The 24,526-nt window shown below is 35.2% G+C and overlaps 1 protein-coding gene and 1 pseudogene across 1 annotated transcript in view; one reads left to right on the top strand and one right to left on the bottom strand.

The window, feature by feature from the left end:
* Positions 1 to 24,526, bottom strand: part of DCDC1 (doublecortin domain containing 1) — a 464,395-nt gene that overhangs the window by 129,903 nt on the left and 309,966 nt on the right. The gene's annotated exons all lie outside the window — the stretch shown is intronic.
* Positions 13,510 to 13,641, top strand: LOC112829830 (U4 spliceosomal RNA; annotated as a pseudogene).

Raw genomic sequence — 24,526 nt, 5'->3', positions numbered from 1 at the left:
TGTTATGGCAAAAATACCAGATTTCAGAAGTTAAAATAAAATCCATGCCCAATAAGAAGAATATATAACAAGACTTTAATTTATTTCCAGGCATATTATCATCTTCAAGGAAAAATGCTTTATACAAAAGAATTACAAATCCAAATAAATCAGAAGTTCACCTTTATCCTGCAAAAAAGATTTATTATTAGTTTTTTTAAAAATAAATAAGAACAACTTAAGGTATAATGGTTTATATCCAAGATCTTCAGTTCTTCCTGTAATTTTATAATTTTTTTGTAAGCCATAAAGGTCTGTTCCAAGTATCAATGACATCAAAGATGCATTAGTTTTTTATTTGTGTAACAAATTATCACAAATCTAGTAGCTAAAAGCATCATTAACACCTATTATTATCTCATAGTTTCCATGAATGTGGAATCCAGGAATAGCCTGGCTGGGTCTTCTGCTTAGGATCTCACAAGACAGAATCTTACAACTGCCTGAGTAAGGCCCTTTCAGATGCTACATGCAGTTCCCGACTGCATGCCACTCTCCACAGAGAGTTTACATTATAGCAATTTGCCTCTAGAAAACCAGTAGGAGAGTTTCTCACCTCAGTCTGCTAAGATGGTGTCTCATATAACCTTACATAACAAGAGAGTGACATCTAATCATTTTTCCCCCTGTATTCTATTACTATATATGGCTACTGTATTCTATTTCAATGTATGGCTACATATATATCACATACACTCCATAAATGTTTATTTTTTTACACTTCTTGGAAAACAAAATCAGTACTCAGTGCTTCAGAGCTTAAAGTATTCATATCTTCATGGCCACTTTGTTTTTTTTAAAGTATTTTAATTATTTTACCATTAAAAATAAAAATAAAGGGCCTACAGATTTTTACCTGCTCTTTCATATACACAGTAGATTGTATTCACAGGAAAGTAAGAGAACATTACCGAAAACAATGTCAGGCCAGCATGGCTTTGAAAACTATAGAACAATTCTTTTACTGATATTTACATATAATTGGATATTTATCTAGGAAGGACACACACACACACACACACACACACACACACACACACACACCCTGAATATGCATATAATTAACTATATCCTTGAAATTTTCATATTTTGATAGAATAGTGCTATTGGTGCTTTCATTTTCATCCCCAAATGAGCCTGAAAAATAGGATAGGGAGTTAGGAAGTGATTAGGTCATAAAGGCAGAACCCTCATGAACAAGATTAGTGATCTTCTGAAAGAGACCACACAGAGCTGCCTAACCTCCTCCACCACGTAGATACAATGAGAAGCCTGTGACTTGGAAGAGGTCTCTCGCCTGACCATTCTGACACCCTGATCTTGGACTTCCAGCCTCCAGAAATGTAAGAAATAAATTTCTGTTGCTTATAAGCCACCCCGTCCTTGGTATTTTGTTATAGCAGCAAAAATGGACTAAGTCAATTTAGGGTAATTTTTTACTCAGGAACAACATAGCACTTTATTCAAAACCAACTTAAAGCCTGCTGCTAAATTTATCTATTTGATATGCCAGTTATTTTTATTCCATGATGTTTAATAATCACTGTCCTCACTATAAACCTTCATAACCATCAACCTATCAGATGGAGGCACCACCATAAGGAGTGGAATCGGTGGTATTAAGTTTTTCACAAGCACTGCTTTTAAGGAAAACTGACTTAAGATTTATTCATCTTCTACCCACCAATATTCCCATATTCTAGATGAAAACTATGGTTAAGGTATTTCTCAATTGCGATTTAAAACTCATTCATTATCCTAAAGTTTAAGAAGCATCTTACATCCTCCCTTTCTTAATTCTACATTAGCTGTATTTAAGACACCAGAATTTCCTTTTTTTCTTTTTCTTTTTTTTTTTTTTTTTTTGGTAATGTAGCTAAGTTATTTTCTTCCTGCTAAGCAGACTTTTAGCCATATTAAAAATTGTTTCCTGGGGCACCTGGGTGGCTCAGTCAGTTAAGCATCTGCCTCTGGCTCAGGTCATGATCCCAGTGTCCTGGGATCAAGCCCCACATCGGGCTTCCTGCTCAGCGGGAGCTTGCTTCTCCCTCTCCCTCTGTCTGCCTGCCTATATGTCTACTTGTGATCTCTCTCTCTCTGTCAAATAAATAAATAAAATCTTTTAAAAAAATTTTTCCCAGTAATAATGGGTTTTCACTGAAATACTTCATTTTTTCCTCTTCTCCTACTCATCAGCTGTTCTTCTGTTTCCTTTTCTCCAGCTGCTTATGTTATTACATGCTTAATTTTCCTTTTCTCTTGTTGATCTTCTTTCCCTCTGACATTTTCCTGATAGCAACAAAGCCATCTGACTGCATGGGTTTTAAATAAGAGCTATATTTTTCTTACCATATTTATGGGTTTTGCCTTTCCGTCATGACCTTCTGAAATGACTTATGTATGCTTGAACTCTACTTAAAAGATAATTGCAGAAATTTTGGGGGAAAAGGATTGTTATTTCAAGGATATGAGTGTGACAGTTTGGAAAAAAGGATGTACACATCCTAAATAATATGTTTTGTAATGTCAGTACTCAGAAGAAATCGTTATCTGTAGTGTGTCTTAATCAATACTGGAGTCAAAGTTAGGGTACAAATGGATTTCCAGGTAGGTGAAGCCAAGTGGATGTCAGCCATTGTGTAAAGAGCCCTTGGAGACTTTCGTGGTAGAAATTAAGAAGCAAGACCACAAAGATTCTGAGAACATGAACTGATCAAGACAACTTAAATTATTAAAGGTCTATTATGCAAGCAAAAGTCAAAAAGATGTACTCATTTAAAAAAGCCCTCTACGTTCTTAAACATCTTTTATTATGGCAAACTGCATTTAGATATTGACATTTTTTAAAAAAAATTTATTTATTTATTTGACAGAGAGAGAGAGACAGTGAGAGAGGGAACACAAGTAGGGGGAGTGGGAGAGAGAGAAGCAGGCTTCCTGCTGAGCAGGGAGCCTGACGCAGGGCTCAATCCCAAGGACCCTGGGATCATGACCTGAGCTGAAGGAAGACACTTAATGACTGAGCCACCCAGGTGCCCCTAGATATTGATATTTTTGAAGTAAAAAAAAAAAAAAACTGAAATATAGTAGAGAGAGAGAGGTTGGGTTTTAATCCCATCTCTGTTACATTTTAACTGAATGACCTGTGTTGGTCATCTAGTTTCTATGAGCCTCAGTTTCTTTGGTCGTAAGATGGGAACAATAATACCTTCCTTAAAGAGTGGTAATAATGATTAAATGAGACAATGCACATGTGGCATAGGGAAAGTGCAAAATAAATGGTGGCTCCTTTAAATTCCTCAAATCAATGGTGAAAAGGAGAGTAGCATAACAAAAAGTATTAGATTTCCCTCAAATGGCAGGAGAGGAATGTATCTTTCTCCTATTAATTCTCAGATCTTAAGGCTACCATGAAGTGTTTGTGCTAAATTGCTGTGTTTGCCATGTTTTTCATTATAAGATGTTTAATGCAGTGACATCTATAAAATCATTTACATGGAGGAGACTGACATATAAATAAAGAACTGGAATACAGAAGGTGAATCATATATAAAGTGTTATGTTAACCCCTTATCACATATATCATTTGCAAATATCTTCTACATTCAGTAGGTTGCCTTTTTGTTTTGTTGATGGTTTTCTTCACTGTGCAGAAGCTTTTTATTTTGGTTAATTTCCAAAATATATAAAGAACTCATACAATTCAGCAGCCAAAGATAACAATAATAATAATCCAATTAAAATGCGCAGAGGACCTGATAGATATTTGTCCAAAGAAGACATAACACAACAGATATAAAAAAAAGAGGTTCAGTATCCATAATAATCAGGGAAATGCAAATCAAAACCACAATGAGATTTCACTTTACATTTGTCAAAATGACTAGAATCATAAACAGAAGAAATAACAAGTGTTGGTGGGGTTGTGGAGAAAAAGGAACCTTTGTGCACTGTTGGTGGGAATGCAAATTGGTGCTGCCGTTCTGGAAAGCAGTATGGAGGTTCCTCAAAAAATTAGAAATAGAAATACCATATGATGCAATAATTCCACTACTGGTTATTTAAACAAAGAAAACGAAAACATAATTCAAAAAGATGTATAGACCCCTATGTTTACTACAACATTATTTATAATAGCCAAGATATGGAAGCAACTCAAGTGTTCATCCATAGGTGAATGGATAAAGAAGAGGTGGTATATATATACAATGGAATATTACTCAGCCATAAAAACAATAAGATCTTGCCATTTGTAACAACATGGATGGACTTATAGGATATAATGTTAAGTGAGTAAGTCAGTCAGAGAAAGAAAAATGCCATATGATTTCACTCAAATGTGGAATTTAAGAAATAAAACAAATGAACAAAGAGAAAAAGAGACAAAAACACAGGTTCTTAAATACAGAGAACAAACTGGTGGTTGTGAAACTGGTGGTTGCCAGAGGGGAAGTAGGTTGGGGGTGGGGAATGGGTGAAAAGTAATTTACCTGGATGAGCACTGAAAAACATATAGAATTGTTGAATCATTATATTGTATGTCTGAAACTAATATAACATTGTATGTTAATTACACTGGAATAAAAAAACAAAAATAAAAAGTAAAAAGTATCATGCAAAAACTGAAAATGGATTACTTGGCTATGTGACTTAGGTTAGGGTGGGTGGCATTAAAGAAGGTTCAAAGATGGGCATTTGAATTGGGTTTTTAATGAAGAGTAGAGGAGGAGTTCATTCAATGGACAAGGGATAGTGGGAGGGATCACATGGACAAAGGCCCCTAGGCTTGAAACATTAAGGCATACGTCAATGGTGCCCAAACTTGCCTGCAATTGAAATCACTTTGGAAACTTAAAATATAGGGCTGCCCATGTCCCATTCCTAGAGAATGAGATTTAATTGTCCGAGGTGGCCTGGGTTTTGAGAAGGACCCCGAAGTGATTTTAATATGCACACAAGTTTGGGAACCACTAGCATATCAATTTTCTGTTAGTTGCTGTATATGGCTGAGTGTAGGAAAAATAGTGAAAGATGAACCTGAAATGTCATGTCATAGAATTCAAACTTTATACTCTAATTTTGACATTGTTTGATTGTATACTTCCATAATTTAAAAATTTAGTGTGCACCCCTGAATGTGTATATGTGTTTATTCATTAACATATACATGTATTATTGTATAATATGCAGAATATTGAATGTACGACATAGATATACTATATACAAAAAGTACAAATAAAAAATGATTAGCAAGGGGTGCCTGGGTGGCTCAGTCAGTCAAGTGTCTGCCTTCTGCTCAGGTCATGATCTCAGGGTCCTGGGATCAAGCCCCCTGTTGGGCTCCCTGCTCTGCGGGAAGCCTGCTTCTCCCTCTCCCTCTGCTGCTCCCCCTGCTTGTGCTCTCTCTCTCTCTGTGTCAAATAAATAAATAAAATCTTTTAAAAAAATGATTAGCAAAAGAATAAAACAGTATTTTAAGTAGTTATTTTATTTATTAATGGTTTAAAATCTTTCTTCTCTCATTAAATTATCATTAAAATATGATTTTTGTCTAACCAATAAGAGAGGATATGCTTCATTATTTGTGACAATCTTAGTTTGGTATCACAGAGATTCATAGTCTCCTTTTAACTGCAGATGATTTATAACTTGGTTTTAAGGATTATTACACCTAAAATCAAACTTCTTCAAAAAATATAGATACAAGTGGAAGAAATATATCATTGGCTAAACATACTAAATCATCTTTTCAATTTTGAAGCTCATCACCAATTATTTTTTTTGTTAATATTTGGCTAGCAAGGGGCGCCTGGGTGGCTCAGTCGTTAAGTGTCTGCCTTCAGCTCAGGTCATGGTCCCAGGGTCCTGGGATCAAGCCCTGCATCAGGCTCCCTGCTCAGCGGGAAGCCTGCTCCACTCCCCCTGCTTGTGTTCCTTCTCTCGCTGTATCTCTCTCTGTCAAATAAATAAATAAAATCTAAAAAAAAAAAAAAAAAAAAATTTGGCTAGCAAAGTTTCAACTACCCTAATGTCTATCATTTGATCTTAGAAATTTATCAGAGAGCATTAATTTTTTTAATAAATAAGCTCAAGGGGAGCCTGGGTGGCTCAGTCAGTTAAGCAGCTGCCTTCAGCTCAGGTGATGAGCCCAGAGTCCTGGGAGGGAGCCCTGTGTTGGGCTCCCTGCTCAGCGGGGAGTCTGCTTCTTCCTCTCCCTTTCCCTTTGTCCCTCCACCTGACTCATGATTTCTCTCTCTCTCTCTAATAAATAAATAAAATCTTTTTTAAAAAGAAAATAAAATATATTTCTGTGTTTTTAAGTGTGTTTTGAGATGGAGAGGAAGCGGACGGTTTCCATGAGCTAGAAAAGATGAGAATCTCACTCTTTGAGTAAGAGACATGTTCACTGAGATTTAACACAGATCTAGTGAACATTATTAAGCTCATAAGTGCCAGACACCCTGTATTCTTCTGAGGTCCCTCATTTCCTCTTTGCAACAACCCCATGTGCTACACCTCTCCATCTCATTGGAGCAGGGGAGGAAACTACAGCTCACAGTGAGGTAGTCACTACAGTACTAACAATGCGGCAGAAAGAACTGGACAATTGAGAAGTGAGAAAAAGGTTTGCAAAAGCTACTGGGAGAAATTTGTTAGGAAGACCCTGAGACGTGAAGAACATTTTCCTGAGCCCTGCTTAGATGAGTTTGGACAGCATGAACTGCGGTGGAAGGTATTTAGCATATTTTTTTCTCTAATTCAAGAGTTAGAGAGAAATTAGACAGAGGGCATAGAGAAATAAAGAGGCTGGAGAATTCCAGGATATTGGCAAAGGAGCTTTTGTAAGAGTTTTCTTACTGGTGTAGGTTTTAGAGGTGAGGGACCCAGGGAAGGCTGTGCTGAAATGGAAGAAGGATGAGACCAGGGAACCAGAGGAGGACCTCGGAGGGCTCCTCATGTGATGGGAAATACAAAAGATGAAATAGGAGATGTGTGGGGAGATGCTTTACGAAGCAAATTTACAGGTTTTCTTATCGGTCATACCCAGAGTTGAGTCCTGACTTGGCCAGTTGTTTTGTGACCTTAGAAAGTTACATAACCTTGTCTACCAAATGGGAGTTACAATAACACGGCCTCGTTGAGGTGTGCGGTTTTTATAGAAAGAGCTGGACAGGTATAACTGCTCAGATATACAGAAGGAGCTCAATAAATGGTAGGTGCTATTGTCATTATTATCATTATTATTATTCAGTTTTTGGAAATAGATAGACTTCAAGATTATAGCCAAAGTGTGGGAGGGCAAATGGATAGCCGAAGTTGGTGGAGATAAAGGTTCTTTGAAGGGAAAAATTTTAAGAACGAAGAGGATAAAGTATATAACATGTTTATAGATGGAGATAAATTCTTTTTTTCTTTTTAAAGATTTTATTTATTTACTCGACAGAGAAAGAGAGCTAGAGTGTGAATACAAGCAGGGGGAGTGGGGAAGGGAGAAGCAGACTCCCCGCCGAGCAAGGAGCCCGATGCTGGACTCAATCCAAGGACCCTGGGATCATGACCAGAGCCAAAGGCAGATGCTTAACCGACTGAGCCACCCAGGCGCCCCACAGATTGAGATAAATTCTATGGAGAAATAAACAGGGCCATGAGACAAAGAATATGAGGATTGAATGGGGGGTGTTTAAAGTTGTCAACGATGGTGGCAAAAAAGAAAAAGTATTTTTTCAGATTTTTTCCACTATCAAATTACATCATTTCTCACATGGTGTTACAATGTAATTGATGTGATATGTTAAAAATGAAAACCGATTATGTTTTAAATACTTTTCTTTGTTCTTAAAGTAAAATCAAATTCAAATCTTCACCAGGTTCTACAAGACTCAGATCTCTGGCCTCAGCTCTATTGCTCTCCCTCCCACTAGCTCTTTCTGCTCTAGCCAGATCTTCAGCTTTTCTGTTTTTAGAAGAAACAAAGCTCTTTCTTGCCTTAGGCTCTTCGCTAAACTCTGCCCAGAGCACATTTTCACTCCCACCGTCTGTCTCTGGCTCCCACCCCCATTCTGTTTTTGCACCACCCACAATTTATCAGTTCAAATCTCCCCTTTTCAAGGAACTTTCCCTACTATACTACCTAAAGCAGCAGTACCCCCCCCCCAGTACTCTTGATTCCATCTCCCTTTTAACTCCTTCATAGGACATATCACAACTGGTGAACATGTTAATTTTTTACTCTCCAAATACCAAGCAAATTATAGCAGGACGTGAGCTTTGCTGCTGTTTTTCATTGCTGAAGCCACAGCACTGGTAACATCTGGTAAATGATAACACTCAATAAGTACTGCCATTTGAATATATGAATGAAGAAAATACAAGAAATGAAATCTTCATCTGTAACATCAATGAATAAAACATTTGGTTCTCATTCATTCTCTCAACCCCCAAAGCCAGACAACTTCACAGACCCTTTGGAACACTATTTTTAAACTATAATTGTCTTTCACTGAATAATGATTTCCCAGGTAATTTAATTTTGTTCTCATAAATATAGCTTCCACATCTCTGCTGCTCTAGAAAATTCTAGAAAAACAGAACCCATACTCAAAACAACTGTTACAAAATACAGAAGAAGGAGGAGGAGGAGGAGAAATACATTAGAAAAGACAGAAATGTTTGTCTCCAGTCATTAGATCAATTCTAGACTCCCAATCTCCCAGACTCCTGAACTCAAAAATGTAGAGGTAATCTTTGGCCACTTCTCTTTCTCCATTTTCATCACTTTAAATGTATAACTTGAAAATATCTTTCAGATTCTTTTATAATTTTTTTTAGTAGGTTCCATGCCCAACATGGGGCTTGAACTCATGACTACGAGATCAAGAGTTGCATGCTCCATCACCTGAGCCAGTCAGGCACCATATCTTATATGATTTTTTAAGGTAAAAAAGTAGGGAAAAACTTTCTCACTCTCAAGTAAATTTTTGCATGGATAATTCCACAAGTAAAGTCAAAAGAGAAACCATAATCTGGGAAAAATTTTGTAACTCAAATCACAAAGGGCAGTTTTCCCAATATATAAAAAAACTCTTGCAAATCTATAAGAAAATAGCAAAATCTCAGTAGAAAACTAGGCAAAGATATTAACAGTTCAAAGAATGGGAAACTTAATTTAAACATATGAAAATGATCAAATTCATTTAAAATAATAGGATTGCAAATTAAAATTACATCAAAAGATCATTTTTCACCTTGCCAGTGGCAAAGGTTCAAAGTTTTATAATATTTCATATTATCAAAGTTATATATGGAGCAGGCACTTTCATATGTTGCTGGAGAATGTGCCAATTGTGTAGTCTCTTTAGAGAACATTTTGACAATATCTATAAAAATTACTTAGACACCTTATCCCATCTACTTGAAAAAATGTTTGCCTTATCCCATTTACTTTAGAGAAATGTATCCCAATATATTTACACATATGTGCAATGAACTAAGTACAAAGTTAATCATTGTAGCACTGATTTTAAAAGTAAAAAGTTAGAAACAATCTAAATGTCCTGCAGCTGAAAGCAACTGAAATTATGGTACATCCACAAAATGGAAAAATATACATCAAGAAAAATGAAGGAGTACATTTTTTATACTGCTACAGAAAAATCCCAAACATATGTGGTTAAGTGAAAAAAAGCAAAATGCAAACAGTATATGGAATATTACCATTTGTGTAAAGGGAACGAGGTACATATTCATATCTCTCTGTTTATGCATAAAAAAAATCTCTGGAAAGATCAACAGGTAACTAATAGGAATAATTGCTTGGTGAGTGTGGGACTGGCCTGGTAGGGAAGGTAGGGGGCAGTAGTAGATAGGAAAGTTTAATATACACCTGTTTGAAACTTTTATTTTTGAACGATGTGAACTACCTATTTAAAAATAATTAATTTGGGGGGCGCCTGGATGGCACAGTCGGTTAAGTGTCCATCACTTGGTTTCAGCTCAGGTCATGATCTCAGGGACCTGGGATCGAGCCCCACATTGGACTCCATGATCAGTGTGGAGTCTGCTTGAGATTCTGTCTCTCCCTCTCTCTTGCCCCTCCCACTTGTGCTGTCTCCCTCTCACTTTCTCTCAAATAAATAAATAAAATATTTAAAAAATGAAAAAAATTTTTAAAATTTGGTGGTGAGGAGAAAATAAAAGCATAGAAAGTGCTTCCCAACAGCTTTACTCTTGAATAACTTTGGGAACCAAGGTGGCTTCCTGTTACTAATGAGATGCACAGAAAATAATTAGTAAATGTTGAATGTATGCATGAGGGAATAAAATGTGTCAATTCTTCCCTAAGTTATTAAAGGCCTTCCATCAGTTGGATCTGTTTTACCAGCTCGAATTACCTTGCACTAGTCTCAGAGATCATCAGTCCAGCCATCATTTACAGTCCCTATAAATGCATTCCTACCCTTGCTAATGAGGTTTCCTTCACCAGGTAGCCCTCTTTTTTTGTCAATCTGAATCCCTTTCATTTAAGAGCACAGCCTTATGGGGCACCTGGGTGGCTCAGGTCATGGTCCCAGGGTCCTGGGATCGAGCCCCTCATAGGGCTCCCTGCTCAGCGAGAAGCCTGGTTCTCCCTCTCCCACTCCCCCTGCTTGTGTTCCCTCTCTCGCTGTGTCTCTCTCTGCCAAATTATAAATAAAATCTTAAAAAAAAAAAAAAAAGAATTAGAGCACAGCCTCACATCCACCTTCCGAGGGGCAAAAACAACAGAAATGTAAACAACTGTCTCCCTTCTGGCGGCTGAAAGTCTGAAATCAAACTGTCAACAGGGCGATGCTCCTTCCCAGACCTGTAGAGGGGAATGCTTTCTTGCCACTTCCTAGCTTCTGGTGGTTTGCTGGCAATCTCGGGCATTCCTTGCAGCTAGGGCACTTCAGTCTCTGCCTCCATCATCACAAAGTTCCTCGCTGTGTATCTGTGTCTTTGTCTCTTCTTGTCTTCTTAGAAGGACATCAGTCATTTTTGTGTTCTAATTAACTAATTAGGCCCACCCTAATTAACTATGACCTCATTTCAACTTGATTACATTTGCAAAGACTCTATTTCCAAATAAAGTCACATTCACAGGAACTGGGGGGTTAGAACTTCAACATACCTTTTTGCAATACAATTCAACCCATAAAACCTTCTCTAACTGATGCCACCCTGTTTTTAGACTGCTATCCCTAATGTTAAACTCTATATAGAGATCTGCACCCTTATAGTCTCTCTTGTTTATCTAACAACTAGTTCATGTTATCTTTTTTATTTTTTCCAATTATATATTATATATGTTATACATATATATTATATGTATTATACACACATACACACACACACACACACACACACATTTTGTCTCCCAAGCTAGATTATAAGTACCTCAAGAGCAGGAAATATGTTTTCTCCTAACTTTGTTGGGCCCTGGTCCTACACCCATAATAGGGACTCAAAAATGACTAGGTGAAGGATTGGATGAATGATGCCCTAGAAGGCAGACAGTGTGACTTTTATAGATTTTAACAATCATTCATCCATCACAACAACCTTTCAATGAGCTAAGAGGAGGCTCCTTGAGTCACTCAGAGTGTGAGAATCCAAAAGCAGCATTAGCTCATCAGTACCACACAGCAAAGGCTCCACTTTAAGGAAGGATCAAGATCAATAAACAATAGACTTTGTCCCAAGAATGGAGGTAATTGCATGGCTGGGAAGCAATCTAGTCTTCAGTCTCATGTCCAGCTGTCCAGATGCGAGGCAAGTCCCGGCCTTAGTTTATAATTACGGACAAAGAAGTTTATCATTAGATTTGTGTTGTCTTTCCTCAAAATACATGCATCTATCCACATGTATGCATACATGTATAATATACGAACTGATTTCTGATTAACACAAAGGCTTGATATTTCTTAGACATTTAAACCAAGAGATCACAGTAGGATATGAACAGCAGTACAATATGGTAATTGGCTGCTGTCTCAGTTCCATCACAGGCAAGCAAAACCTCATGGCGGAGCAAGGAACAGCGAGGAAGACACTTAGTAAGTGCAAGAAAAGTCAAGACAGACGGGAAGGGAAGGGCAGAACAAAGAAGAGAGACACAGAAAGAGAAAATCCAAAGAGGAAAACAATCAGCCCAAATACCTAACCCAGAAACACATAATTGTACTTCATAATAATGAATTACATACAAATGAGTCATATTTGTACAAGATTGACAATGTACATCATTGTGCTGTATCGAAAAATGCTGCTCATTTTCAGCAGTAAAACAACCACATGAAAAAAGGTCAATGGATTAGAATATATAAATTTTAAACTCTTGTATATTGAAATATTGTAAAATTAAAGGAACAATCACATATTGGAAAAATTATTTGCATCAAATACAACATGCAATGGGTTTTTCTCTAATGTATAATCAGTGTTTTCAAATGCAGTTTTAAAAATTTCAAAAACTCCAGGGGCGCCTGAGTGGCTCAGTCGTTAAGCATCTGCCTTCGGCTCAGGTCATGATTCCAGGGTCCTGGGATTGAGCCCCGCATCGGGCTCCCTGCTCCGCGGGAAGCCTGCTTCTCCCTCTCCCATTCCCCCTGTTTGTGTCCCCTCTCTTGCTGTGTCTCTCTCTGTCAAATAAATAAATAAAATCTTTAAAAAAAATTTCAAAATCTCCAAATGAGCACAGGATATAAGCAGACTATTCATATAAAGTAAAAAAATGATTAGAAAACTGAAACAAGGGAAGTTGTAATCAAATAAATGCAAATTAAAGCAACCTGGATTTTTTTTTTTTTGCAACCTGGATTTTTTAAAAGATCCACTAAATGCAATAAAAATATCTAAACTTAATACTCAATTCAGATGAATGTAATAAAGAAATCAATATACTCACTCATTGCTGGTTGTATTACCAATAGGCAATACAATAGAGCAATGTATAGCAAGTAAGCAAGTATTATAAAGATGGTCATACCTTCTGAAGAAACAGTAATGTCCTAGAAGTTTATCTTAAGAAATAGTTGGAAAGAAACATAAAGGTAACTGAGTGAGAATATTCACTGCAATTCTGTCCATAATAACAAGAATAGGAAATAACTGAAATATCCATCTCTAGGATAATGATTTTTAATCCCATAGAATATTATAACAACATTGAGATTATCATTATGAAGTTTATGCAAAGTCATGCAAAAGCATTATGCAGTCACGGTAAGTAGAAAAAGCAGAACAAAAGTAATAGGAAAATAAATTTCAACTATGTAAAGACAGGTATTCCTATAAAATATCACACACCCATTCACTGAAAACGTACTAGGCAACTTTTATCTGCTGCGCCTATGCTAGGAATGAGGGATACAGTCTCTGAACTCACACTCACAATCTTAAGGAGTAAAGACATGTAAAAGTAAATATTACCGTGTAGAAAGTACAACAATGATATTTGCGCAGTGGCAGTATCATAGCCAATGAGGTTTATCCAAGGCACAATTATTGCTAGTTGAAAAATAAAAGTATACAGTGGGATTGGAATTACATGTGATATTTTAAATTCTTATATGTTATGTGTACTTTTTTCCATTTATTCTTTTTTCCCACATTATAAGAAAATGACACATTTATTATAAAATACTAGGAAAATATAGAAAACATATAAGGAATCAGAAAAGAATCTGCACAATCCTAGCACCCATAGACAACCACCTTAACAGCATAACAAATTTTCAGACTGTCTTTTTAAAATACTCATTTCTAGATTTTTTAAAACATATTTAGATGACATGTATATACATTTTGTAATATATTATTATTAGTTAAAATTATAGCATAAGCGAGTTTCTGTGCTATGAAAAACTATGGAAAAATGCTTAATGTTTCATAATAGTCCATAGATGAAATGCAGTCCACTTAGCAATGCTCCCATGGTCAGATACCTTGCTTCCCTGTCTTTCTTAGCATTAATAATGCTGCAATGAATATCTTTATCTCCATTTCCATTAACATTTTGATTATAAACTCCTAGTGTGTCACTTAATTTTTAAAGCTACCACCTTAGTAATATAACTCAGAGACATTTCACCAAATGTAAAGTCTTCATAATCCCGAGTATAACTATGTTATCTATAGTAATTTCAAGTAAGGTATTTGAGAAATAACATGACAGTATCTTACAGAGAAAAGGAACATGTAAGACTATCATAGAACATGTATGGAGCATTGCTTTCATGGGCACTCCTGTTTACAACCTCTCCCCAAAGATAGATGTTGTTAAAGCTCCCATCTCGACTACTGAGAAAAAGCCAGGAGAGTAAGTGCAAACTCAAATTTGAAAAAGCCACAACATTCTAAAATGCATAACTTTTTCCCATAGCTTATATATTTTAAGAAAAAAAATTTACACATTTGAGATTTCTAAAACATGTATTACTTTTAATATGAAAACAGTATCATGAAATATAAGCTATACGTACATTTAAACCACAGAGTACTTAAGCACAGATAACTAAAATTCAGTGAATTAAAACAACTCTTTCTCTTTAGTGTAAAGCTGATTACAGCATTTTTTTTTTTGTGGAAAAAGAATAAAGGATTAAAATACCTAACGGGACTTTTCCTAAGATATTTATGACTGCCATCATTTTGCCAGGTGATATACTTTATACTTGCTTGAATAATTTGTTTGAGGTCATTGAAATAGTTACTGAAAATGTTTGTCTTTCCCATTTTAAGGTCATAAAAACTGAAGCCTACTTTGATGAACATGAAGTTCTCAGCAAAACCTCCAATGTCTATGAAGTAAATACAGCAGATAAACACCCATGTCATAAGGAAACTGAGGCCTAGTGTACATTGATGATGCACCAAATCCGATACACAGTGGGATATAGCACGGTAGAAAGAATTGGGCTATGAAATGAGAGAATAAAAATAAATGAACTTAGGAAGGAGCCTTTAGAATTGAAACTTGTTGGTTGGATATGAACAACAGAGGTACATATAATGCACAGCCTCAAGTTTTCTTTTCATAATTCTGTGACAAAGAAATGAGGGAGAATGTTTGAAACCTGTAATGAACATTCTTAATTCAAATATCATTTAAACTCATTAACTGCTGAGGATTCATATCTGTATTTATCTTTAAAGGGAAGCATAAAAAGCTCTGTTATCCCTTTAGACATAAAAGAGATAAAAGAATGAAACTTGAAGAAAAGCCATAAATGTAGGAATTACAACATTACTGCCTTAATAACAATTCTTCACTAATAGAATACATGACACAGTACCTTTATATAATGACGACTAAACATAGCAGAAACTACATAATGGCTGTACTACTGTAGATCAATTTGAGTCTAACATAACAGAAATGATCACTGATCCCAAGACGTTATGGAATAGTAAACTTAAGATATTGTGCTGCTTTTCAAGTTTATGTGACTATGATTATTTAATTTTCTTTTGTGCGTGCTCAAGTATAGCTGTTATGTGACTACACATGAGAGAACCTGAAATTAATTTGTCTGTATGAGATCAGTGACTGTACAAATTCTTATGAAAACTAACATGCCATGACAATAGTAATTTTGATAAAATTACAGCAAGTACTGCAATTCTCTGCCATCTGGCTGTCTCGTCATAACTACTTTGATGTGCTTTTTATTACTTATTTATGTACTTCAACCATTTGATCAGTATAGTTTTAAAGCATATGAATTATCACAATGGAAGGTTTTAAAAAATGTTAAAGGAAAACTATCTTCATATCTTAATGTTGAACTTTTCATCAAATTAGGAGACTCTCGCCTTTTTGATGGGAAAAATCTTATTCAAGTAAAAGCCATTTTGAGGAACTTTCTTAATTTATTTGGTATAATTTGTTGTTATGTTTTAATCCTTGAAGCACAACAACCTTGAATTTTTTCCACAGCAATGCAGTACTATATATTTCACTATTGTTTTGATCTTCATAGTTTGAATTTAATACCTTAAATTTGATTATATATTTCCTATATTTTCCATCACCCTGTAGTTAGTTATTTACATGAAGACTAACTAAACCAACATCATTTGTACCCTTTGTAAAATGTGGAGGTCAAATCAAATCTTTATCTACCATGGATCCCTTTTGTTTTTGAGACTAAAAGAAATGACCTGAAAATTCAAAATACTCAAATAGATCCATAGAAATTCATTTTCATTTGCTTAGGCTTCAATTTTATTTAAGGCCTAGAAACTTCTTTTCCTTATGGTCAAATGTTATCGCCTCATGATAGTCATGTTGCCTAAATACTCTGCCTCCAACTTTCATAAAAATTTGAGTCTCCACTATGTGTTCAGGACACAGAGGTTGAATTATGATACACACCCCTACAGAACACTTTTTCAAATTTGGGAGCTAGAAGACATATTTGATGGTAATTACTGTCATGAGGAAAATCAGTTGCTGGTTTTAGTCCAGCTTCCAATGGGTCAGTATCTGTCTCATCGACTTCACAGAAATAACACATGTTGATGACTTGGAAAGAAAGCAGAGAATTGTAAGTAATATGTCTTCTGACCAGTAAGAATAAATTTAGGGTTGAACAGTATTAGCAAAAAAGCAATTCAGTGACATCTCAATGGAGTATATAATCAGGACACTTGTCTACACTGATGAAATCCATACCATAATACATACTAAACAAAATTTCAAAAACCTCTCTTGACTCAGTTGGCATAAAAAATTTCTTCTAGATGGTAGAAAATAGCTTAGCTGTAATTCACTTGGAACTAATTTCAGTCATTGCTAAAGCATGCTGGGTTGAAAATTAGTGTCAAACGACAAAATGGCATGACTTCTTAAAAGCATTTGAACTCAAATTTTATGTGCCCACAATGCACCTGAATTAAAGTTTCCAGGATTCAGGACTGAACTACAGTTACATACTGCCAACAGTATTCTCATCTCAGTCTTAAAGAAAATTGCACCCATGACTACACCCGAGATTTGGAATGGCATACCTAGGGGACACCATTGTTTATTCTCTTATAATACAAAGCAGGGAATTAGTATAAAAACTAATAAAAATGATATTCCTATAAAATAGAGTATTATCTTAGATTTTGGACACTGTAAAATGGCATATAATAAAGCTTTCTTTTCCAGCACAAATAAAAATTGTTGAACTTTTAGTGCTTAACAGTTTTTCAAAATAAAATAAAATAAGCATTTTAAAATACAAATGCATAAAAGTATTAGATTGTTTTAATGATAGAGATACTGTTTTATGTTATCCAAACACTTTTTTTATTGTTTCAATTTACATGTGTCCTAAGTTCTAAAAAGTTTTAAGGTCATTAGAAACAGATATCCTCTCAAAATGTTCAGATCCACATTCGTCAGTACCATGTAGAACTCTCCTTGCTATATACTCCCTATCAAATACGCTAAATAGAGTGACTGATGCTTGGCCCAACATCTTTACTGCAATTTCATATCTGAATGTGCTAATTGTTTAGTAGTCTTTAAACCATTCCTGTTTTCATTATTTACACACAGCATGATAAATCTGAGGTACTTAAATTCAGAGGGAAGAAAATAAAAGGCCTGGGTTTTTAAATGAAATGACAAATTTGGAATGTGGAAAGTCACACCAGGATAAACCTATTTGATGTTTCCTTCTTAATGAAATAAATAGACACGGTCTTGTTTTCCCCATAAAGTTGAATTTCTTCCTTAGAGCTCGTGTTTTCTACTAAATGGAATTTTTGTACATGGTTCTGTAAGTGATTCATCAAATCTCTGTATCACTAGGGAGTCCTGTGTGTCTGACTCTAAAACTGTAACAAACCAAAGGGCTTGGTTGGGGACTAATTAATATTAAAGAGTATATTTTGTTCATGGCACTCTGTAATAAGTCACGCTTTCAGTCATGCTTTCAGTCTACCGGCTGTTTGAGCTGATGGCTACGTCAGGCCTGCCTCTAGTCACACACGTTATGAAGAATAAAACAGATGTTAAAAATTTTGCATCTGCCGATGCTGAAAGTAAAAGGAAAGAATCACTTCTCTTAACTTTCCTCAGTGGGAAGGACGCTTTTCCTGTCCCATTCCCTATTCGACTGCAGAAATAAAATTGATCAAATCTCTCTATCTGCCAACTCGAAGGTCAACACAAATGATATCTTCTTGTTAATCCAAGTGACCATCTTCTAAGGCAAGAACTTAAAACATTTTCATTAAATATTTTATAATTTCTGATATAAAAGTCCTTTTCAGATCATAAGCAAGATAGGGCAGGGGAATGGAAAAAAATGAATGGTCTATTGCTTAATTACCATTACAACAAACTTAAGTAGAAAAGGGAGACTTTTGTGATTAAAATGTTGCTTTTCTGATAGAAGTGACTCTTCAGAGAAAAGGTATCTTTTAAAATCAGAAAACCGTAGTGGTGATATAAGTAGTATTGGTTATAACAGCAATGTGCAAAGGTCTGTATTTTACCTGTGGAGGGACCAAAAATAGTTTTATGAGCTCTTTACTGTACATTTAAAAATGGCATTATTTTAGCAATAATGGCATTATTTAATAGATTCATTGTCTCGGATATTCTATTTTGCTCCACTTTTTCTTTTGGTAATATAAATTTTAAGAATTATATTTACTTGCTGAGAAAATATCAGTCATAACTTATTTACATCAAATCAAATTCTTAAGCCCCTGTGATTCTATCTAATCTTTCTTTGTAATAATAAAGCACATTTTGAGCTTTGTTTTTTTTCTTGAATTGATGACATTTATGCTGACTTTTAATGAGATTTTGGCTTGTATTCTTTTAAAGAATACATTATTGATACCAATGGCATACTTTCTTAATACAGAAAATCAAAAGAATTACTTCTCTTTATACATCCATAAGAGGAATTTCACTTACATGGTTTCTATTACAAGGACACACTGACAAAAAGAAGCCCTCTTCCATATAAGATGATAATTTTCATAATATACACAGTCAAACTGGTAAAGGCAAGATCATCAAAATTCTTCAATTTTTATTTCAATTTAAAATAAAATGATGTGAAATACAGTTATTGTGGCATCGACTTGAAAAAAAGAAACATTTTATATACGTGGACCAATAAGTCATGTATAGAAATCATTTTTTTTCTGGCAATTTTGAACTGCTTATCTTTCATAGGATTTCTTATAGCTATTTACATTTTCACTCAGTGAAAATCAATTACCTTCTTGCAATAAGCCTCATTTGCTACCTTTGAGTATAATAGAAACACCATTAGGATGATGACATTACCCAAAAGAAGGGCACCACACAGTTGGTGGACATAAATTAAGGGCCCTTTCACATATGCATTAGAAATACTGCTGTGACTGAAATATGCATAAAGTCTGTATCTATTAGAGCTATTAGTGTGTGGGGGTGATGATTTTGAAGGGGGAGGGAAGGATTGGTAGATTGTGATCTACTACTTTGACAAAATTATGTATTTCCTTTTTTGCCCGGTATGTGCCATTGATGCAATAAGCCTGGGCCCCCAGCTGAGCTACATTTGGAAATGCCACTGAGCATGGTATACGCGCTTCACTTCCCTTTGCTGAAGCAAGACACTGTCAGGAATAGAGTGCATATGTGCCGCCAAACCCACTCCTCCTCCATCACCCTGACCTCCGTAGCTCTGCGGATATCTGCCTGGGTGAAGCCACCACTCATGCGGAAAACAGCTCCTGCAGATCAATTCATAGGATTTAGGGACATTTAACTTCCATCAAGCCCACATCATCTTATTGGTATTTGAGGACTAACTTATTACTGAACATTAATGGCCATAACATAGAGAATTGTGTATTTCCCAGGGGAAGAAAAAAAAACTAATCTAGAGAATCCCCCCTCTGAGACTAAAAAACAGAGGAAACCACATTTAAACCCAGTTATTTTTATCTGAGTTCTTATAAGCTTAAGTAAAACAAAATTATAACATATTGACCCTTGGGGTGTGAGTGAAAGTTATGTACCTTTTAAAAGGTGTTAGGATTACAAATTACAATTTTTGATGAATTATATTCAGAATCATTTATCTTTTAGGCAATCTTAAAAATACAGGAGACATGTGGATAGTTCATTAAGGAATTTTGAATCATGAACGCAAGAGTTACATAAAAGCTTTAGAACACGTATAGTATAGTGGTAGAAACTAACAGGTTGCCGTTTCTGAACCTCTGATGAATTGGCAAATACTAGAAATATATTTGCCTTCAAAAGGACAAATACTTAAAACTTTTTTCCCATTAACGACTTCTCAATTCCATATCATTAGGCTTTTTTTTTTAAATCTCCTAACTTGGTAATGTTAAATATCCAAGATCAAAGAGCTGTGTATATAATTCACTGAAGCACTTAGTGCAATCTAATTCTAGATATTATTATACTTTTATATAAAATGTTTCTTATAATGACTCCAATTTTTGAAAAAAACTTTCATAATGTTAACATTATCTTACAAGATTTTAAAAAGGAAAATGCCAGAAATTTGTCCTGCAGAAGCCTCTTTTACCACTTTTTGTGGAAAGTGAAAATTTTAGAGCACAAACCTCCATGTCTTATATACTATATCCCCAGATGTCATAATTAATCCATATATATTTGATTATTATAAAGAAAGCAAGAAATATTGTGAAATTAATTTCACTCACCATTGCATTATTACATAAAATTTAAAAGTAAGTTTCTCTTACACAAGCATTGAACCCAGATGCCTGTTGGAATAATAAACTGAATCTAGAAAGACAATGAAATTCATACTGTTTTAGGACCTCAAATTTTAAAACCACTATATATTTTTCTTTTATTTCATCATGGACAAAATAAATTGTGGATCTTATCTACAAATATATTGGGACTTTTAATATGTTTGAAATTCTGTAAGTGGTATTTTTCTAAGTAGGACATATCTGGTTAAATAAATTAACACAATGAAACTACTGCACATAAACTCAGTTCCACAGAAAATAATATTATAATGGAATAGACTTCTCTTAGTCAACCTCCTTTGTGCCAGGAATCTGGCCTCTGAGGTTGAATCCATATGAAATTTGGCTTGCTGAGTCCATCACCTACATTTTATATGCCCATCAAATAAACGAGAGGTCCACAAAGTTCAGATAGAGCAGAAACCTGAATGAATTTCCAAGAAATATTGCTTCAGATTAATGACTCAGAAACTATATATTTCAAAAGGATATAGGTCATAACAAGTGAACAATTAGTTTCCATTAACAATTTAAGCACAAATATTATGTGATACCGTATATTTTAATTTTAATTTACCAGGTCACATCTTGTATGTTTTATTCCCTAATGTTTTTCTTTGCGATTCCCTTTAAGAAGTCAGAATGCTATGGACGGAAGACATTTTATAACCGAGGAAAAAAACAAATGACTCTTCAAACTGCTATAATACAATTACGCCTCAGAGAGAGGAGTAAAAAATTCTGTCGGGAAAAATACTAATGAGATAGAAATACTAATGAGACAGGGTAAACAAAGATAAAAACCAAAAGTGTAATTGGGGCAACCATATAAACAACAGGAACACAAGCAACAAATGGACTGGACAGATTTGTTTATCATTCCTTTGCTATAATTAGAGGTGACTTTCTTGTTCCCACAAAACAAAAGTTGTTTGAAGTGTGAGGACAGTTTGCTTTTTCTTATTTTAGTCGGTTTAGCCAAGTGGAGTTTAAAGAGCTTATCAGAGGATAAAATAAACCCCAGACTGTTTGTAAGTACCTCAGGACAATTATCTCACTCTTTTTTAGATCCGACATAATCAATTCTCCTAATTTAGTGGATCTTTTATTTTTAAAAGTAGCAACCCCGGCCCCTCCCCTAATCCTTGTAAAAGAAGATACACCTGGCAGAGGCGGGAGGCCATGACTGTTTATCAAAAGGGACTGATGGCCCTTCTAGCAATTCCATCCCAGCTGTTTAGGGAGGGGCGGCTTCCTCCGTCTCCAGGGCAGGAGTGGTAAATGAGCTAACTGCAGCAGCAATGATTTATGCACAAGATTGTATGTTGTCTGATAATTGCAGGCACAAAAATTGCCCACCCTACAAAGCTGGCCCAAAGAGATCTCTTTTAAGTATAGAGAGGTAGAACTTAAACCTTTGTCAAAGGAAATTCTAGACAATTTATTAGAAAAAAAATTATATATATATGTGTGTGTGCGTGCGTGTGTATATACACTCTGTTTTATAAGTGTTTAGTTTTGTTTCTGTTTTCATGTCATTTAACATCCATTTCAAACTCAAGTTCTGTGGAATTTATCTTCCAAATGGGAATGGCCATTTATTATTTGAAGATTTTGAAGATTTCAGTAGCCTAACTAATATGTCAAATGAAGGTAGAAAGTTACCGAAAGTTACTCGGCATGGAGTATCTGTTACTGACAACTCTATACTACAAAAGTCTCCTTGTCCAGCTTTCATATACACATTCTATATACATTTTATATACACATTAACTGACTTGGAACAACATGGCATTGTTTAGGTAGTGAAGGGAGTGATATGAAAAATACATTTCTGAAAAATGAGAAAGTGTCCAGAAAAATTCTACAAAAGTGCAAGGTTAGAGCTATTTTTGTAGATCTCTAGTTTCTGCCCTTGCTGTTTTTTGGAATCATATGTAAGAAATCTCAGAATTTCAAAAGATTCGGCTCTATTTTTTAACTATTTTGAGACAATTTTAGATTTATAGAAGAGCTGTGAAAATACTAGAGAGTTTCATCGAGTTACCCTTTATGTTAACATCTTACATAACCATCGTATGATTATCAAAACTAAGAATTTAACGTTGGTGCAATACTATTAGCTATACTTGGGCTTTATTCGGATTTCATCAGGTTTTCCACTAATGTCCTTTTTCTCTTCCAGGATCTAATCCAGGATACCATACTACATTTAGTTACCGTGTCTCCTTTGTCTTCTCTAATCTGTGATAGTTGATCAGTATTTCCTTTCAAGACCTTGAAACTTTTGAAGAAAACTCATCAGTACAATATCCCTCAATTTGGATCTTTAATGTCTTCTCATTATTAGACTGAGGTAATGGATTTGGGGGGAAGAATGTCACAAAGGTCTATATCATCAGATCATTTCAGAAGGTACATATGTCCATTTGTCTTATTTTTTTTCTAAAGATTTTTTTATTTATTTGACACAGAGAGAGAGAGAGTGAGAGCAGGAACACAAGCAGGAGGAGTGGGAGAGGGAGAAGCAGGCTTCCCGCCGAGCAGGGAGCCCGATGCTGGGGCTCAATCCCAGGACCCTGGGATCATGACCTGAACCAAAGGCAGACGCTTAACGACTGAGCCACCCAGGCACCCCGTCCATTTGTTTTATTACTGGTGATGTTAACTTTGATCATTTGGCTAAGATGCTATCCACCAACTTACGTCACTGTAAAGTTACTATACTGTCCCTGGTGACTAATAGATATACTTGAATATTTATGTTCCTAAACCTTATCTGGAAATATGCTGTTTTACCTTAAACTTTCACCCACTAATTTTAGCCTCTGTTGATGGATCTTGCCTGCAGTAATTATTGCTATGCTGTTCTAATGACGATTTTCTATTTCCTTCACTCCTTCTACATTTATAACTGCAGTTCTTTCTTACTTTCTGGCACTAATCAACTCTATTTTAGGTAATCAACTTGAAGTTGCTCTATTCTATAGAAACTGAATACTTCATCAGACAAACTGCTTATTCCTTTGAGACTGATCTTCTATCTCCTCCACACTAGTAGAGTAGCTGGCAAGCGATAGGCATCTGTTGAATGTGCTTCAGCGAAATCCTTGTTTATCCCCCTGATTTATTCTGAACTTGAAAAAGATAAAAACTATTCACCATATTCTGTGTATGTCCTTAAATAACATCACTATTGTGAACATCACTATTAAATCACTGCTCTCTTTTCTCATATCATACAGAATAATCCTACTTCTCTGACCATTATATAGAGATTGTTATCAATATTATTGTCATTATCATTCTTAAAAATCCATCAACAAACCTTGATCTACCTATGTCTCGGTAACAGATACTGTAAAAAGCAAATTATATGACTGTCTTCCCCACCTGTCCCTTGACTTAACCATTCAAAAATATAATACATAAAGATAATATACATGCTTTATGAATCTTTAGTAAAACAGAATATAAAATAAAATCAGTACATGTGATTTAAAAGAACACGGTGGGGAATACTTTAGTAAAGAAGCAGCAGAAGTAGGAGAGGGGCCCTCATACTCCTTAACCCTTGGTTTTTATAACTATCTTAAAATTAATGGCTCCAAGGGTTTCCTTTTTTGTTGTTGTTTTGCTTTGTTTTATTTTAGCAAATCTCTTTGTTCATGTAGCTATTTACTGAGTGTTTACTATGTGCCAGGCACTAATC

Source organism: Callorhinus ursinus, unplaced genomic scaffold, assembly GCF_003265705.2.
Source record: "Callorhinus ursinus isolate GAN/ISIS: 27379988/994484 unplaced genomic scaffold, GSC_fseal_2.0 scaffold21, whole genome shotgun sequence".
Classification (NCBI taxonomy): Eukaryota; Metazoa; Chordata; class Mammalia; order Carnivora; family Otariidae; genus Callorhinus; species Callorhinus ursinus.
The sequence above is the reverse complement of the archived record's forward strand: the minus strand, read 5'-3'. Positions and strand labels throughout refer to the sequence as shown.